This window comes from Mus musculus, chromosome 5 (assembly GCF_000001635.26).
Source record: "Mus musculus strain C57BL/6J chromosome 5, GRCm38.p6 C57BL/6J".
NCBI classification, from domain to species: domain Eukaryota; kingdom Metazoa; phylum Chordata; class Mammalia; order Rodentia; family Muridae; genus Mus; species Mus musculus.
In genome coordinates this window covers 66,688,899-66,703,188 of record NC_000071.6, presented here as the reverse complement: position 1 = coordinate 66,703,188, position 14,290 = coordinate 66,688,899, and positions in this window count along the sequence as shown.

Here is a 14,290-nt window from a genome sequence, read left to right as displayed (position 1 = left end):
CTTTATCTCCTGCAGTCAATTCTAATGAAGAGTGTGTTTTGGGGTTTCTAGCAATCAAATAGAATACAGAGATATGAATCATTCAAGTCTTTTCCAGAGAAAGAATCTCGCCTGGAGGCAGCTAGAATTTACTGTAGAAGTTGTGCTTGCCTCGTTTTGGGTGGTAGAAAAACTTCTAAGGACTTAGGTGGAAAGCAGAATTGCCAGCTTGCAGAAATCACACTTAGAGCTTGAGGCTAGCCAAACCAGGCTATGCTCAAGGAACACTAGAACCAGGGTCCAAAACCAAGCACCACTCCCTTGATCTCTCCTCTGGGCCCCTCTCTCTACTTGTTTCTGTTTGTCACTGTCCAGCTTTCTCCATTTAGCAATAGCTGTAAAACAGAGAGACTCAGCTGAGCTTGGAACCGGGCCACATAAGAAAATGGCCTCACAGTGGGTATCAGGCATACAGGTCAAGATGCTGCCTTTGGCCAGAGGAAACTAGTATCGGTGCTGGACATCTTTTTGACTTTCTCTGTGAAATGGATGCAACAAAAACAAAAACCAATAGGCCAGCCCTGGGAAGTAAGTAGGGCTTACAACCAGCAGGACAGAGTGCCAGTGAGTTTGGGGGATACTCAAGAAGCACCCCTATTCCTACAGAGCCCCAGCTCGATATTTCTTCAGATGAGAAAACTACGAATGCAGATGCTTTCTGAACGTAAGCTCAGTGCTTCATAGCCATAAATCCCACAGCCATGGACTCAGCCTACCTGGGACCCCAAGTACTAGAAACAGGGCATTGTGGCACGTACTGCTAATCTCTAATCCCAGCACTCAAGAATATCTGAGTTCAAAGCCTGGTGGGTCACGTGTTTAAACTCTGTCTCAAAAAGGAAAAGAAAATTGTCTGTACCACGTATGTACAAATTTGTCTAGATATAAGACTATTTAGATAACATGGTATCATGCTATGCTGTTTCAAATATGTGAGATGTGTGTATCCCTAGAGCTCGGTTTCCATGGGGACCCTGGAGCCAATCCCTGCAGATGCCAAGGGAGGATAGTGCATCAGGCCTACTTAATTGGAAATGGTCTTTTCAAGGCTATGGTCACAGTTCTCTCAGATCTCTGGATCAGAGGTGCTTTATCTCCATGGTTAGAAACAGAGAATGCTTTGTTTTTATTGTTTCGGGTTTTAATTTGAATTATTTATTTACTTACTTACCTATTTATTTTGAGACAAGGTCTCACTTTGTAGCCTGGGCTGGCCTAGAACTCCCTATATAGACCAGGCTGGCCTCGAACTCAAAGATCTGCTGCCTCTGCCTCCCAAGTGCTGGGATCAAAGGTGTGTGCCACCACCACCTGGCATAAAGCAGACTATTTTAATCTGTTGGCCTAATTTAAATGAGCTTGTCACACTGAAGAGTCCTGGCACTTGAGGAATTGCAAAACACCGATCATCGGTCTCATCCGTCGTTTAGACTGTGAAGTCCCAGTCACCGTCTTATTCAGAACAATGGCCGCATGTTAAACACCAGTGTCACTTTCTATTGAAATAAAGGCTCGGGGACAGAGGTGCTTTAGGAAAACTTTTGACTGAAGCGATGTTACATTACTCTAATTACTCAAGTCTGGAACTTGAGTGTCTCCAAAGCCCATGTGCTGAACGTCTAGTCCCTCATGTAGCTTGCCTTCCAGGAGTGGCCTTTGGGAGTAGAACACAGGACACAAAATAAAGGTGACAGAAGAAAATCCAATGGAAATCCGTGCATCCAGTCAATTTGTAAGAATGAAAGCGGACTCGGGCATCCTGTGTCTGTATTCTGGTTGTGAACCAAGCCTGGAGGCTTAGCCATCTCTCCAGCCCTTGTGTCACTTTGTAAGGAAGCACGTGGGTCCATGGTGTCTCAGAAGCAAGTGCAGGGAGCAGACCTGGCCTCTGAACCATTGTTCATTTCAAAGACAATTTTTGGTTGGTTGTTTTTTGTTTTGTTTTGTTTTCTGAGACAGGGTTTCTCTGTGTAGTCCTGGCTGTCCTGGAATTCACTTGTAGACCAGGTTGGCCTTGAACTCAAAAGATCTGCCTGCCTCTGCCTTCTGAGTGGTAGGATTAAAGGTATGTGCCACCTACCTGGCTTCAAAGACAATTTAAACAACAACAACAACAACAACAAAAACTTGTTTAATAGCTTGACAATTTGTTGGGTTTTTTTAGATTTATTTATCTATTTATTTATTATATGTAAGTACACTGTAGCTGTCTTCAGACACACCAGAAGAGGGCATCAGATCCCATTACAGATGGTTGTGAGCCGATTGATGGGAATTGAACTCAGGACCTCTGGAAGAGCAGCTAGTGCCCTTAACCGCTGAGCCATCTCTCCAGCCTTCAAAGACAATTTTAATGGACAATTTCCAGTGTTAAAATGATTATTGTCATAAATCTCTCAATGTGGATTTCATATGTTCAAATACATATATAAATATCATTATATAATATTTATATAACACATATTTACATATGTATATAATATATGTGTATATCATATATATTTACACACACACACACACATATACATATATATATATATGAATGAACTCAGGTGTGTTTGTCTCAAACAAGAACCAAACCAATCCAAACAAACAAACAAACAAAAAGAAAACAGAAAAAAGGGGGAAAGAAGAAAGAAAAAGACAAAGACAAAGACAAAGACGAGAAAGAAAAAGAAAAAGAAAAAGAAAAAGAAAAAAGAAAAAGGAAAGAAAGCCTGTAACTGAAGTTGCTTATTGGTGGTATATTTGAGTGCAGCAGCTATGGAGGAAAAAATAGAGAGAGAGGAAAAAAAATGTTTCCTGAGAGAAGCAGGCAGCAGGCCAGACAAAAGGGTCTGGAATTCCTCACCACATACAAAATGTGAAATATTTCATTCCCATGAACACAAAGAATATTTCTATAACTGTGTTCAAACAAATAGGATTTCTGTAACCTTCCACAGCAATGGGTGAGCCCTGCAGGTCAGATTTCAGTAAATAACCGAGCTTCCATGTCACCTTTCCTGTTTATGTCTCGCCAGCCTGGTGTCTCATGATGAAAAGCATATGCAGACAAAGGCTCCAGGCTGGGCCAGAGGAACCTCAGTGACCTCAGACATCTGCAAGAGGTCCCAGCAGTCGGCTTATGGCCCTTCGCCACAACGCCCTTGCACCTCACACTTGGGGGGCTAGAGGGGAGGAGATGGACGAGCCACATGCTGTCTTCCTGGTCCAGCTCTGAGTGACAAGGGAAGCAGGGGATGGCTTAGGGGGGACAATGAGGAGGTTCCCCATGCTTCCATGACATGTGGCACCATCTTGCACATGAGTTTTAGGTTGCCACATCCTGGATGACCCCCAAAGCAAAGCGGAATACCACGACCCATGTTTTAGCACCCAATATCAGTCAGGAGTCTAGTGTGGCATGGCTGGGGGTCTGCTCAGGGTCTTGCAAGCTGAAATGAAGAAGTTGGCTGAGCTGGGTCCCTTTCTGGTGGTTCTGGGGTAGAACAGGCTCAGATAGGCTGTTAGCCAAATTCCTTATTGCTGGCTCTCGTCATCTGTGGGCTACCCTCGCTCCTGGACACTCCTCACCTAGGAAAAGCTTAATCCTTTTCAAGGAGTATCAGACCAGCCGAGCAGAACCATTACACCCTCAGGTCAACTCAATTGGGACCTTGTCATACGTGTAAAAATCCCTTAAAGTGCTGTGTATATGAGTGTTGAGTTCCGGGGACAGCGACAGGTCTGTACACGGAAGGCTGGGAAGTGCAGTGACCACTGTGGGACTCTGCTTCCCACAGATTTCTTAGGAACGAGTCTCTAGTCAAATTAGGTAGTCCACAGCGACAGAAATTTGTACTAAATTCTTTGTTGTGGTAGCAAGGGGCAGGCCCCACGTGCATTTGGTGCTCAGAGCCAGGCTAGGCAGGAGACAGCCTCCCTGATGAAGCCCGAGTGCCACATTAGATGTAGCTTTCCAAAGTCCCTCTGGGGTGTTCTGTAGATTAAAACCCTGTGCACAGTCTTTTGAATCTCTAGATACTAACTTCTTTGCTTGTTGTTGTTGTTGTTTTTTAATCTCATGACCCTCATTGGATCACTACAAGATATACACATATCCCAAACCATTATACTACCCCCATAAATGTGTACGATTATGAATCAGGGCAAATTTTAAATAAAAGCAGAGTAGCTGGGCAGGTGGTTCAGTCAGCAACGTGTTTGCCACATAAGCATGCGCCGAGTTTGTTCCCTAGCATCTGTCTTGAAGGACAGACAGGGTAGGAGATGCTTATAAACCCAGCACTGGGGAGGTGGAGGCAGGAGGATTCCCGGAGCTTCCTGGCCAGTGAGTTTTGTCAAATCAGGGAGCTCTCAGTTCAGTGTAAGATTCTTCCTCAGAAATAGAGTGGGAAGTGAGGAAGACACGTGACACAAGCCTCTGCACAGATACACACATGCACACATATATACATACACTACACACACACACACTCACACACATAATATACCATACACACACACTACACACAGGCACACTGGGCACATACACACACATATACACACACATAAACACACTATACACACATATACTTGCACTATACACATGCATGCAATACACACATACGCACACATATACTATATGCAACATACACATATATACAGACATAAACATACTATCTACATACAGTATACATACACATACACACATATATACACACAGTTATACACACATGTAAACACACTAACAAACACTATATACACTACACACAAATAGAAGTATACACACACACTACACACATATATACACACACATGCACACATAAACATACTGTACCCATTACATATACTCCACATACATAAACATATGCATATACTATACACACACTACACAGAAATAGATGTACACACACTCACACACAAGAGAAGAAAGAGCTAGGGATGTAGCTCCATTGACAGGACTTGCCTGGCACGCATGAAGCTCCAGGTTCACTTCCAGCATCATATGAAACAGGCTGTGATGGTACACGCCTGCAATCCTGTCAAAGTCAGCCTAAAATCCACACATCCCTGTGTGGGGTGGGGCAGAGACCAGTCAGGCATAAGACACGGGATTTAGAACCTAAGAATGCTTTTAGTTTCTGAGTCTTAAATCAAAGCCAAAGCCAAAGAAAGGGAAAAAGAGGGGAATGCTAGCTGTAGTGCTGGGGCAAATACTTCCCTAAAGACCTATTTAATTTATCAAAAAATGTTTTGAGATGGGGTCTCATTAACTCAGTCTGGCTTCACACTCACAACAGATCCGACTTCCACCTCCCGGGCTTTGAGATTATAGGCTTGTGTGATCACACTCGGCTCTACAGAGATCTTACACTTTAATACTCTACAGGTGATTTCAGCATTTCCCAATAAGACAGATCTGAATACAATACTTTACTTCTTCATAAAATTGATTATGTAAAACCCATCATTTGGGGGATAAAAATCTAATTCAATGTCAGCAGAGTATTATTAATCATTAATCATGCTAGCTTTTAAAACACATACAGAATAGTGCATCTTGTTACACCGTTTTCATGTATCTTCATTCCTGTTGATCCTCCTCCCCCCAGCCCTCTTCCCCATTCCCTCTGTATAATGGACTTCTGATTTGAACTTATTATTGTTCATTTTGATTTTACCATAAAATAATAAAACTTGGCAGAACTATGAATGGCCCAGCAAAAATATCCAATCCTCAGGGTTCATGTTGGCTAAAATATATCTAGACAAGATCATCTAGCCCAAAACACTGGGCAAAATGAGGGTGGTGTCCACACTGCTCCTCCTGGTTACTTCTGCTTGGCTACAAAAATGCCATAGGTTTTCCTGTACTGCCACCTTGTGGCCATAATGAGCATAGCTTTGAATAAGTCATTTAATGTACTTTGGATGTAAACAGAGAATTTAGGCTTAAGATTCTCTCTCTCTCTCTCTCTCTCTCTCTCTCTCTCTCTCTCCCTCTCCCTCTCCCTCTCCCTCTCCCTCTCCCTCTCCCTCTCCCTCTCCCTCTCCCTCCCTCTCCCTCTCCCTCTCCCTCCCTCTTTTCTCTCCCATCTCTCTTCTCTCCCCTCTCCTCCTCTCTCTTTCCCTTTCTCTCTCATCTCTTTCTCATCTCTCTCCCCTCTCCTCTCTATCCCTCCCTCCCTCTCCCATCTCTCTCTCCTCTCCTCCTTTCTCTCTCTCTCTCTCCCTCCCTCTCCCTCTCCCTCCCTCTTTTCTCTCCCATCTCTCTTCTCTCTCCCCTCTCCTTCTCCTCTCTTTCCCTCTCTCTCATCTCTCTCCCCTCTCCTCTCTCCCTCTCTCCCATCTCTCTCCTCCTCCTCCTTCTCTCTCTCTCTCTCTCTCCCTCTCTCTCTCTCTCTCCCCTCCCCCCCCCCACCCCTGCATAATGTCTGGTTGCTGGTCTCTGAATCTGTTACCATCTGCTGCCAGAGGAACCCTTTCTGATAAGCCTTGGATAAAGCTCTGATTTATAATTGTAGAAGATTATCATTAGAATTGTTAGTTGGTTGGTTTGTGATCAGTAGTTGTTAGATTTTATTCTAGGTCTTGTTTGTTTGTGATCAGTAGCTGTTTGGTTTTATTCTAGGTCTCTGAGCTATCTAGTCTCTGGTTCTCTGTTACCCAAGCAGTGTTTTGTGTGGGTTTCTTCTGGAGTGGGCCTTAGGTCCAATCAGACACTGGCTGGTTGCTATGCCCACAAGTCCTGTGCTACCATTGCCTTAGCATATTCTGCAGCAGGATAGATTGTAGGTGGAAGGTTTTGTGGCTGGGATGGTGTTCATGTTTCTCTCTAGGTAGCCTGCAGAGTGTGTTCCTTTACCAGAGAGACTAGAACACAGGGGTTAAGACTCCACACGGGCACAGCTTGGCTTCTCCATGCTCAATGAGTTGTGTGGGTGTTGTCTTCAGCAATGTGGCCCTGTTGCCAGTTTTCAGAGAGCAACCTTTTGTCTCAGCATCAGTGTGGGGTGTTTGGGGATTTCCATGGGACCCCCTTGGCCAGCAATTCAGGTGAATACAACCTAGTCCTGCCACTGGATGCCTCACCTGGGTACAAAAGATGACCAGCTGAGACTCTGCACCCCTCATTACTAGTACTCATTAGGACCACCTAAACATGCAGGTCTCCATCAAATCCCTCCCTTCAGAGCTCAGGGGAGCCGGTGGAAGAGGAAGCAGAAAATGTAAGAGCCAAAGGGGGTGGAGGACACCAGGAGAAGAAAGCCCTTTGAATCATAATCAAAGTGCATACGGGCTCCCAGAGACTGAAGCAGCAGTCACGGGCCCACAGTGGTCTGCACTAGCTATCAGCTGAGCATCTTTATGGGATTCCTGACCATGAGAATGAATGGGCCTGTGACTCATGTGCCTGCTCTTGGGACTCTCTTCCTCCTGTGGGGCTGCCGTGTTCAACTTCAATATGATAGCTTTTGTTTCATCTTATTACATTTTGTCATGTTGGTTGTTGTCTCTTAGAAGCCTGTTCTTTTCTAATGAGAGTCAGAAAGGGAGTGGGTCCGGAGGCGAGGGGAGGGGAGGGGAGGGGAGGGGGGAGGGGAGGGGGGAGGGGAGGGGGGAGGGGAGGAGGAACTGGGAGGAGTAGAGGGAGGGGAAACTGTAATCAGGATATAGTGTATGAGAAAAGAATCTATCATTTTCCTAATTTTAAAAATATTATTTACATCGGTGTTCTGCCTCCAGGTATGTCTGTGTGAGAATATCAGGATCCCCTGGAACTGGAGTTAAAGACAGTTGTGAGCTGCCCTGTGGGTGCTGGGATTTGAACCCCAGCCTCCAGAAGAGCAGTCAATGTTCTTAACTGCTGAGCCATCTCTCCAAACCCAGCATCTTTTTTTTTCAATAAAAGAAAACAATGGGGGGGGGAGCCTAAATTTGTATTTAAACATCCGAATGCTAGATATTTGAAGGTTTTCCTGAAACTATTAGAGACATTTTTGTTCTATTAGTTATATATGAGTCTCATTATATTTTCATATGCATATAGAGTGTATTTTGATCACATGGCCCTCTCCTCTCTCTTCTCGCCCTGTCCCCATCACTTCCTTCTTCATCTTTTCTGTGCTCTAAAGAGTTTAACTGGCTTAGCTTACGGAGCACGGCTGAGAAGTACTACAGATATTTTCATTTCACTCAAAGCAAATAAACCCACGAGCCCACGTTTTAAAAATGCTTTTGGCCCCATCGTTCAGATTTCCAGTTAAACAATTCCCTTGTTAACACTCAGCACCACTGGCCAGGCTCACCGTGTAATACCCCGAGTAACCTCGGAATTCTCCAGAGGTCATCACGGGACACAGCCCCTCAACCTTGAGCCAGAACCGTGGGCTGAGGCAATCTTCTTTTGTCTATAACTTAAAACACAAACCAAAACAAAGAACAAAACCCAAACAGGGCTGGCGAGAGCTCAGCAGTTAAAAAGCAGGTGCTGCTCTTGCAGAGAACCCGTGTTCAGTTCCCCGGCATCCATGATCTTCTCCTCTAGTCTCTATGGGCTCGCATGCATACACAGACACACATAAATAAAAAAAAAAAATCATTTTTCTTTACTTTTTTTTAAGATTTATTTATTTTATATATATGAGTACACTGTAGCTGTACAGATGGTTGTGAACCTTCATGTGGTTGTTGGCAATTGAATTTTAGGACCTCTGCTCACTCAAGTTCCTGCTCCCTCCGGCCCAAAGATTTATTATTATACATAAGTACACTGTAGCTGTCTTCAGATTCACCAGAAGAGGGCATCAGATCTCATTACGGATGGTTGTAAGCCACCATGTGGTTGCTGGGATTTGAACTCAGGACCTTTGGAAGAGCAGTCAGTGCTCTTACCTGCTGAGCCATCTCACCAGCCCCAACAAATCATTTTTCAAAAAGAAATTAAAAATCTCTACCCTCAAAAGTGCAAATAGCTCTTGACCCTTCATCTTACGGGAGACTGAATGTGCCATCTTACCATAAATGACACCATTGTGGGTTGTGAGCTATGAGTTAGGAACTTGGAGGTTTTTTTGTTTTGTTTTTTGTTTTTCTTTTTTCTTTTCTTTTTTTTTTCTTTTTGGTTTTTCGAGACAGGGTTTCTCTGTGTAGCCTTGGCTGTCCTGGAACTCACTTTGTAGACCAGGCTGGCCTCGAACTCAGAAATCCTCCTGCCTCTGCCTCCCAAATTCTGGGATTAAAGGCGTGCGCCACCACACCTGGCTTGTTTTTTTGGTTTTTGTTTTTTTTAAGGTATTCTGGTAAGGAACCTGGTCTGGTTTGGGGTCCGCAAGATGTTCAGCAAGTAAAAGTGTTTGCTGTTTAGCCCAAAGACCTGAACCCACAGAGTGGAAAGAGAGAACTAACTCTCAGAAGTTTGCTCTATGTTCTCCAAAAACATGCCACGGTGCACACACACGTGTATGCATGTGCGCACACACACACACACACACACACATACACACACATACACACTTTACCTTTTGAGGGAGGGGCAGGATGTAGCTATGTTGCTCAGGCTAGTCCCCAAACTCCTAGGCTCAAGGGATGCTCTTCCTCAGACTACCAGGGTGTGCACTATGCTCAGCTCTCAATTTGAACAGTTTAAGTCACATCGAAAAGGTTACTCAAGACATGGCCACATGCACAAAGTCCTACATGTATTCTTCTTGCACAATCCTGTGGGAGACGGGTGGCCCTGACATCCATCCCACCCTGCAGAACTGGGTGTGTGTGTGTGTGCACACTTGACACCAGGCAATCAGATTACACAAGGAGTTCACGGTAGCAAAAGCATGCCTGTCTCCCTGAGGATGATAACCCCAGTTGAAAAACCAATCAGGTAAACAAAGAAATGCTTTAGAAAGACCACACCATTCGAAGAGGAAAAAAAAAAAACTGTGTCAAATTAGCGGCTGGGTCATTATCTAACACGGTAGATGGGCAGGAAACTGAGTGTGGTCCAGATACGCTGAGGTTTTAGAGAACATAAAAATAAGTAGACCCATCTGCAACCCTATAGGAGGAACAACAATATGAACTAACCAGTACCCCCGGAGCTCGTGTCTCTAGCTGCATATGTAGCAGAAGATGGCCTAGTCGGCCATCATTGGGAAGAGAGGCCCCTTGGTCTTGCAAACTTTATATGCCCTAGTACAGGGGAACGCCAGGAACAAGAAGTGGGAGTGGGGGGGAGGGGAGGGGGGACTTTTGGGATAGCACTGGAAATGTAAATGAAGAAAATACCTAATATATCTAATAAATAAATAAATAAAAATAATTAAGTAATTCTGTAAGAGGGCCTGTTGAGGATAGGATAACACAGGGGCTAGGAGTCAGGGGAATTGGTCAGTAGTGTCTGCTATGACGTGTAAACCTGATTACTAGCATCATGTAAAGAGGTGAGCGTGGGGGGGGGGGGGCACACTGGCTGAAAAGCCACAGCCAACTGCTCACTGACCAGCCAGTGTACCTGTAACCAGACAACCCCAACTCCCACTGAGAGACCGCTCTCAGGGAACACGGTTGAGAGTACTTAAGGACAACATCTGAAGTTATCATCTAGCCTACACACTCGCACACACTTATACACTCGCACGTGCACACAGGCACGCGACCCACACATACACCAGATGACCTTTATGATATTGGCGACTAAATAAGTGGTACTAGTTTCAGCTGCAAATTGAAGAAAATTAGAAGTATGCTAGAATTAACAGCCAGGAATTCAGAGGAGTCTCGATCCTAGGGCAAGAACTTTAAAAAATTGTATTATAACGATAATGTAGTCATTCTTGGAAAGCTTGGGAAAGGAGATTATAAAGTTAAATCAATTATAAGCTCAATGGCTAGAAGCAGAGAGGGAACTGTGTTTTTAAGAATAAAGATAAAGGGCTGGGCAGTGGTGGCACACGCCTCTAATCCCAGCACTTGGGAAGCAGAGGCAGGCAGATTTATGAGTTCGAAGCCAGCCTGGCCTACAGAGTGAGTTCCAGGACAGCCAGGGCTACACAGAGAAACCCTGTCTGGGGGTGGGGGTGGGGCAGGTTCGGGGAGGAATGAATAAAGATAAGGGTATGCTGGGCTCAATGGATAAGAGCATTCTCTGCTCTTGCAGAGATCCTAGATTTAATTCCCAGCACCCACAAGGTGGCTCTCAGCCACTGTTAATTCATTCCAGGAGATCCAATACGCACATACATGCATGCTGAGAAAAAAAAAAAAATCACACACAAGGCTAAATAATCTAAAAAGTAATAACAGAGAAAAACAATAAAGATACAAGGCTGGTTATGGTGACATATGTCTTTAATCTCAACACACAGGGAGTCGGGGGCAAATGGATCTTTGTAGGTTCTAGGCCAGCCAGGGCTTCATAGTGAGAGCCTTTTTAGAAAGAGAGGGAGGGAGAGAGAAAGAGGGAAGGAAGGAAGAAATGAATTTTAAAAAGAAAAAGATAAAAAGAAGTGTGAATTTTACTGGGATATCCAAGCCAGCATACTGGAAGGATCAATCTAAATGAGAGGCCATGAAACTTCAATGTGTCTTTGCTAGGCCCATTTATGCCCAGGAAAAAATCCTATCCTGTATCTCCATTTGCTTTGGTGTGAATATTGGACACAACACCGACTAAGCAAGGAATCTTCCTTGGGCAGGCAGCTTGACCATGTGTCAGTCTTCCATGTTAAATACCAAGATCATACAATGTACTCATTTTTTTTTTCTTTTTTCAATGTAGTCATTTATGGAGCATACTTGGAGTAGAGCCAACACTTCACCTGGCTTTAAGGACGCGCACACACACACACATTTTAGCCAGCTATCTCATGGGGTTCTTTCGTGAACATTTCTCCGTGTCTCTGTGTGTTTAGGCAGCCCGGGTATTATCTGAATAGTCTATGAGCTCAAGGGACCCAATTAGACATTAGGGGCATTTGTTTAAAAGGAGAGATTTCTAGCATCAGATACCTCTGTCAGCTGAAAACATGAAATCCCCTCCATCACCCAAGAATAGTAGTGCCATGTTACAGAGAAACGAATTAAGGGAATAAGCTCATGTATAAATCTCTGACAAACTAAGATGCCAATCAGAGGGTCTGCTGGAGAATCCTGGTCCTCTGAGTCACCTCATCGCAGAGGGATCTGCCCTCCCATGGCCTTGGATGTGGACAGAACTGCATCTCTCACTGGAGGGAAACTGGTGTCCCTAGATGCAAACTTCAAGGGGCCACACCCTTCCTACACATCTTCGCTGGCTTTTAAGTAGGTTTCATTTAGTTTTTATTTTGGTGCTAAAGATTAAACCCAAGCTTTTGAGCTTCTTCCTAAGCCCTGGTCCAGATCTCTCTCAGTCTATTTTAACATGACACGAGGATGAGGTAGAGGATCATTTCTGTTGAGACAGAAACAAGCCAAGGACACGTTCAGTCAACTTGAACAGCAACCGTTTCCCTCCTAACGCACGTGAGAATTTAAGGGGCATCCCTCTAGTTTCTGCTGTCTGCCGCTAGAAACCTGTGAATCGCTGCGATCCTTGTGGATTAGCGTTGTCCGCTGGGCAGAATCCAGAATCACCTGGGAGAGGTGGGAAGGCCATGCCCACCATGAGCAGGACTATTCCCTGGGCAGGGGATCCTGGATGGTGTAAGTGGAGAAAGCCAGCTGAGGACCAGCACACCGTCATCCCTTGGTTTCTAGACTACGGGCGTGATGTGAGCCGCTGTGTCAAGCCCCAGCTGCCTTGCTTTTCCCGGCATGATGGACGGTATGTATCCTCATCTGTGAAGCCTGAACAACCCCACTTTCCTTTAAGTCATTTCTGTCGGAGCATTTTATCACAGCAACAGGAAAGGAAACAAAGACAACTAGATGTTTAGTTTTTACATTAATAGAAGGCTCGTAAGTAATGGTCACTTCCTTCTGAGGAGCAGAGAGCGCCTGCTGCACACAATGAAATATCTGACCGTAAGAAAGAATAGAAGCCTATTGTTCACAGCAACTTGCTTGAGGAGAAACAAGACTCCACTCTGCTAGATGAAGCAAGCTAGCCTAGAGAGAATCTAAGCAACACCTGTCAATCAGAAAGCCTATGGCCAATGAGCTGAGGCAGGAAATAGGAGGTGGGACACTGGTAGGAAGAGAGAGGATTCTGGGAAATAGGGAGTGGCGTGAGATCTGGGCTGGAAAGCTGAGGAGAGGCACATACACCAGCAGCTCCACAGAATGGACTCCGGACAGAATGAAGACATTTGCCCCGGGTCTTGGTCACATCAAGCCAGAGTTGATCACATAAAGCCGAGGAGAGGTAACGAACCACGCGGAAGCCATAGGGTAGTTTGAATGGGTTAAATAACTAATAAGCTAGTTGGGGAATGAGGCGAAGCTTATTGTCAAGGCATTTCTTAATAAAGTATTAGTCTCCAAGCCATTATTCTGGGAGCAGGGGCTAAAAGAGGGGACAGATTTACTGTTTACAAGCCAGAGACAGATATTACATGTTCTTGATGGAAGCTAAATAAACAAAAACCCTAAAGTTGATCTCATTGAAACTGAGAAGAGTAGCCGCTAGTGAGGAGGAAAAGGAAGAGGAGGAAGAAGAGGAAGATAATGATGAAGAGGAGGAAAGAAAGGAGGAGGAAGAGGAAGAAATAATTCCGGATATTGTAGAAGGCTGTATGATTAGAAGTGAAAGCTACACAGGAGGAATAAATTCTAGTGTTCTTGGTAGGTAGGCTGACTACAGTTCACACCTGACATATTTTATAAAGGAATTTGAAGGTTTTCAAGACAAAGAAATAATAAAGTTTGAGATGGAAACTCACTACCCTGATTTGATGATTTCACATTATATACATATATCAATTATCACATTATCCCCTGAAAATGTAATTACTTTAGGTCCAAACTAAGAATTCCTTTTATGTTTTATTTGCGTGTGTGCGCACACATGCATGTCACTGTACACGTGGTCTATGGGAGCCGGTTCTCTCCTTCCATGTGGGTCCTGAGACTTAAACTCAGGTTGTCCTTGGCAGCTAGGTACTTTAACTGCTCAGCCACCTTGCTGGCCTCAAAGTAAGTTTCAAAGTGCTAGCTTCACAGAAGTTAAACACCAAAGAAGGGCTAGAGATGCAGCTCAGCTGTCAGAATGCTTGCCCAGTATGAACAAAGCCCAGGATGTGACCCTCAGTGCAGTGTTCAGTGTGGTAGTGCATGCCTGCAACCG